The sequence below is a fragment of the Theropithecus gelada genome, chromosome 10 (assembly GCF_003255815.1).
Source record: "Theropithecus gelada isolate Dixy chromosome 10, Tgel_1.0, whole genome shotgun sequence".
Classification (NCBI taxonomy): domain Eukaryota; kingdom Metazoa; phylum Chordata; class Mammalia; order Primates; family Cercopithecidae; genus Theropithecus; species Theropithecus gelada.
In genome coordinates this window covers 51,852,336-51,857,994 of record NC_037678.1, presented here as the reverse complement: position 1 = coordinate 51,857,994, position 5,659 = coordinate 51,852,336, and the positions used below count along the sequence as shown (strand labels likewise).

The 5,659-nt window shown below is 45.0% G+C and overlaps 1 non-coding gene across 1 annotated transcript; it reads right to left on the bottom strand.

Moving 5' to 3' along the window:
- Positions 1 to 2,617: 2,617 nt before the first annotated feature.
- LOC112633842 lies at positions 2,618 to 2,724 on the bottom strand. The gene has a single exon (XR_003121610.1). It is a non-coding gene; the product is annotated as a U6 spliceosomal RNA (small nuclear RNA).
- Positions 2,725 to 5,659: the final 2,935 nt, after the last annotated feature.

Genomic DNA, 5,659 nt, shown 5'->3' with positions numbered 1-5,659 from the left:
CCTGCAGTTGCTTGGTGAGGTTTCTGTGTCCAACCTGGGGAAGCTGAGGCAGCATGTCCCAATCACAGCCAGAGCAGAGCCGAGATTGGAACTCAAGGTGGCCGCCTTCAAAGCTTGTGCTTCACCCCCTCTACCTAGCTGTGGCTGGAGGATGATTTGACAAGGGACTTCAAGATACAATCTCAAGGACAGAGGTTTATTTGACATGAATTGAAAGCCTTCCCACCTGAGTCTGTGCAGAGTATCATACCAGACAAGGTAAGTAGCCACGGGGCTTTTAAGAGGATGACAGGAACACTGGAATCTTGCTGGATAGAGTCCAGAGGCTGTGTTCTTGGCTCGCCCTCCCACCATGTGACCCTGTCAAGCTCTTCCCCGTTCAGCCTCTCGATCTGCAGAATAAAGTTCAACATCGAACTTTCCAACATTAACAACTGATCACAACTGGTACTATCTTTCAGGAGGATGATTTTGGCAGTGCATACAAAATTTAAAAAAAGGGCACAACCAGTTAGCCGGGCGTGGTGACTACACCTGTAGTCCTATCCCAGCTGCTCGGGATGCTCAGGTGGGAGGATCACTTGAGCCCAGGAAGTCGAGGGTGCAGTGAGCTATGACCACACCACTGCACTCCAGCCTGGATGACAGAGTAAGACCCTGTCTCAGAAAAAAAAAAAAAAAAAAAAAAAAGACACACCCGCTCACTTCTTGGAATCTATCCTAAAGAAATATACACATAAGTGCATAGGATATACCACAGGATGTTCACTGCAACACTTATGAGTAATAATGACCTAAATGTTCACCATCATAAGACTGCCTTGTGATACACTATACCTTGGGAAACTACACAGCAACTAAAAAGAATGAGGAAGAGCACATAGGTGGTAAAATGAAAGCATCACCAGTGATGTATGACTGAGTGTAACAAGAAAGGTTCATTAACAAAAAACAAATTATACATGGTGTAAGCCCATTGCTATATTTGTATGTGCATAATAAAAAAAAATGTAAGGAGAGATTTTTCTTTTCCCCCTATGAAATGCTCTACTTTTTTTTTTTCTTTTTTTTTTTTTTGAGATGGAGTCTCGCTCTGTTGCCCAGGCTGGAGTGCAGTGGCACGATCTCGGCTCACTGTAAGCTCCGCCTCCTGGGTTTACGACATTCTCCTGCCTCAGCCTCCCAGGTAGCTGGGACTACAGGCGCCCGCCACCACGCCCAGCTAGTTTTTCATATTTTTTAGTAGAGACGGGGTTTCACCATGTTAGCCAGGATGGTCTCGATCTCCTGACCTCGTGATCCGCCCGTCTCAGCCTCCCAAAGTGCTGGGATTATAGGCTTGAGCCACCACACCCGGCCTGAAATGCTCTACTTTTATAATAAAATTTATTATTATTATTATTTTATTGGGTTGTTTTTTGTTTGTTTTTTGAGATGGAGTCTCACTCTGTCACCCAGGCTGGAGTGCAGTGGCGCAATGTCAACTCACTGCAACTTCTGCCTCCTGGGTTCAAGCAATTCTCCTGCCTCAGCCTCCCCAGTAGCTGGGATTACAGGCATGTGCTACCACACCCAGCTAATTTTTGTATTTTTTGTAGAGATGGGATTTCACCATGTTGGCCAGGCTGGTCTTGAACTCCTGATCTCAGGTGATCCTCCCACTTTGGCCTCCCAAAGTGTTGGGTATGGTTTTGTTTTTGAGACAAGGTCTTGCTCTGTCACAAGTCATGGCACGATCACGGCTCACGCCTGACTGCCGTCTCTACCTCCCAGGCTCAAGCGATCCCCTGACCTCAGCCTCCTGAGTGGCTGGGACTACAGGTACATACTACCACACCAGCTAATTTTTGTATTTTTTGTAGAGACTGGGCTTCACCATGCTACTCAGCCTGGTCTCAAACTCCTGGGCTCAAGCAATCTGCCTGTCTCGACCTCCCCAAAGTGCTGGGATTACAAGTATGAGCCACTACACCTGGACAATAAAAATTATTTTTAAAATATTTTTATCTGTAGGATGCTCTACAAGGCAAGTCTATCTGGGTCAGTTTGAGTAAGCAGTTTGAGTTCTTTTTATATATATGTATATATAAAGAATATATATATAAATTATATATATTATATATATATATGGTTGGTTTGTTTGTTTTTTTGAGACAGGGCTTGCTCTGTTGCCCAGGCTGAACTGCAGTGGCACAATCACAGCTTATTGCAGGCTCGACCTCCCAGACTCAAGCAATCCTCCCACCCCAGCTTCTCTAGTAGTTGGGACTACAGGTGTTCATCACCACACCTGGCTAATTTTTTATTTTTTATAAAAACATGGTCTCCCTATGTCACCCAGGCTGGTCTTGAATTCCTGGGCTCATGTGATCCTCCTGCCTCAGCCTCCCAAAGTGCTAGGATAACAGGCATGAGCCACCGCACCCAGCAAGTTTGAGTTATTAAACTACCAATGGAACTTGATGAGAGATTTGCTTAAAATTCTTCAGATTTAGGTGTATCTAGTGCTTGATGCTTCACCTTCACCCAATAACTTTATGAAATAGACTATCTGACAAGTGAAGACATTGAGGCCTCTGGACTCTAATTTTTAATTTTAAAAATTTTTATTTATTTATTTTTTACGGAACACTTCACAAATTTGTGCGTCATCCCTGTGCAGGGACCACGCTAATCTTCTCTGTATCATTCCAGTTTGAGTAGCTCTGCTGCTGAGCCAAGCACCAGAATCTAATCTTCAAGGCTTTTTCTACTACATAGATAATTGAATCCTATGGGTTCCCACAAAACTATTTATGTTCCTATTATCTGGGGTCTCAAACATATGAGGACATTTACCACACTGTATTGTAATTGTGTCCTCAAGCACAATACTACTCTAAATGTACTCTGTTGATTCTTTTTTGTTGGTTGGTTGGTTGGTTGGTTTTTGAGACGGAGTCTCGCTCTGTTGCTCAGGCTGGAGGGCAGTGTCGCGACTTCGGCTCACTGCAACCCCTGCCTCCCGGGTTCAAGCAATTCTCTTGCCTCAGCCTCCCGAGGAGCTGGTACTACAGGCACATGCCACCACACCCGGCTAATTCTTGTATTTTTAGTAGAGACGAGCTTTCACCATGTTGGCCAGGCTTATCTCGAACTCCTGACCTCAAGTGATCCACCCGCCTCAGCCTCCCAAAGTGCTGGGATTACAGGCGCGAGTCACCGTGCCGGGCCTCTGTTGAATCTTAAACTAAAAAATTAAAATTTGTATTTTGTATGTCTTTGAGGTTTAAAATTTTTATTTTTCTGGTAATTTATTTTTTTGTATTTTACAGCAGTATCCACCTGCAACATTTGGACAATTTAAAAAACCAGTACTTTAGCACTCTGAGAGGCACTGGGCTGCCAGAGAAAGAGTTGTCTAAAGTGAGGAAGGTAGCCAGGCGTGGTGGCTCACGCCTAGAATCCCAGTATTTTGGGAGGCCAAGGTGGCAGATTGCTTGGGCCCAGGAGTTCGAGACCAGCCTGGGCAACATAGCAAAACCCCATCTCTATTTAAGTTTAAATAAAGAAGAATTTAAAGAAAAAATAAGCTGTGGCAGGTGCTCCATGTTTGGTGTATGAACGAATACATCACTGAAGGAATGACTATCTGAGTGTGAGAGAATCAGCCACATGAAGAAAAATGCCCAGACTCCAGGTTTCTCATTGAGAGCCATTCAAAGGGTGAGAGCTTAGAATGTCAAGTTCATGGCCACACTTAATAATGCGCATCACTAAACCTGCACCCTTCTGATTTTAAAGACGGATGTGGGAGACCTTTCTCCCCCAAGTCATAGAACTGATCAACAAAGGAAAGAATACCAAAAACAGCCACACATAAATAACAAGCAATATTTACTGCTCGTGGTTTCAAAACTCAAACTAGGTTAGTAGACTTAGATAAACATTCTCCTTACCATTTTCACCAAGTAACAGGAAACACAACCCACATGCACAAACATCCTATTTTATGGACTGCTGGTTTTTGGGTTTTGTTCTGAGACAGGGTCTCACTGGAGTGTAGTGGTGCGGTCATGGCTCATTGCAGCCTTAACCTCCCCAGCTCAAGCAATCTTCCCATCTCAGCCTCCTGAGTAGCTGGGACTACAGTTGAACGCCACCACACCTGGCTAATTTTTTAAATTTTTTATAGAGACAGGGTGTTGCTGTGTTGTAGCACGTTAACCAGGCTGGTCTCGAACTCTTGCCTCAGCCTCCCAAAGTACTGGGATTACAGGTGTGAGCCACCACATCCAGTCAAAGACTACTGTTTGAAGTGGAGGCTTTTGAACACACTTACCCCAGGATGATGAAACTGAGGAGTGAGGGGGATTTAGTCCTAGGGCACAAGTTCCTCAAGTCTACCTTGAAGTGCTTCAACTGTGCAGGAAACAGCTTCCACCTAAAGTTTCTGCCTCTAAACGGGAGAAAAGACTCCCCACTCAAGAAAAGTGCCAGGCACACCTTGCTCCGCTTTGGAAATTCCCACTGGCACCTTCCAGAAACAAGTAGGTCCCTTTATACGTAAAGGCACCTGGGGTGGGGTGCGGTGGCTCACGCCTGTAATCCCAGCACTTTGGGAGGCCGAGGCGGGCGGATCACCTGAGGTCAGGAGTTTGAGACCAGCCTGGTTAACATGGTGAAACCCCGTCTCTAGTAAAAATACCAAAAATTAGCCTGGTGTGGGGACGCACATCTGTAATCCCAGCTACTTGGAAGGCTGAGGCAGGAGAATCACTTGAACCTAGGAGGAGGAGGTTGCAGTGAGCCAATATTGTGCCATAGCACTCCTGCCTGGGCGACAGAGCGAGACTCTGTCTCAAAAAAAAAAAAAAAAAAGGCACCTGGAATTCTGGAATTAGGAAAATTGCATTTTTTTTTTTTCCTGCAAAGTTGTGCAGTAGAGAGCAATGTCAGAGCAGCCCTCAGTCCTTATCCCAGGCTACTCCCCTTCCGCATGGTATAAATCTTTTAGGCAAACCTATTTATTCTCCCCTCTAAAGTGTCAATCTTCACATCTGCAAATGGGATCATAATAATAATAGTACCTGGATTAATGTGAGGATTAAATAGCACAATGTGTGTAGAACCCTTAGCTTGGGCCTGACACAGTGAGCCTTTGATGAGCACAAGCTTGGGGCTCTCTCTAATCACAATTCAAAATAGAAACCCAAAGAAGTCCAGATTAGTGACAGATACCGTTTATTCAGCACATGCCATGTGCCAGAAACAGTGTTAAGTAAGATCTTTATTAGTTGGTGGGATGCTTTCTTTTCTTTTTTTTTTTTCTTTTAAGAAACAGGGTCGGCTGGGCATGGTGGCTCATGCCTGTAATCCCAGCACTTTGGGAGGCCGAGGTGTGGCGGATCACTTGAGGTCAGGAGTTTGAGACTAGCCTGGCCAACATGGTGAAACCCCATCTCTACTGAAAATATAAAAATTAGCTGGGAGTGGTGGCAGGTGCCTGTAATCCCAGCAACTCGGGAGGCTGAGGCAGGAGAATCGCTTGAACCCGGGAGATGGAGGTTGCACTGAGCAGAGGTTGTGTCACCACACTCCAGCCTCAAGAGCAAAACTCTGAGAAAAAAAAAAAACAAAAACGAAGGAAGGAAAGAAGGAAGGAAGGAAGGAAGGGAAG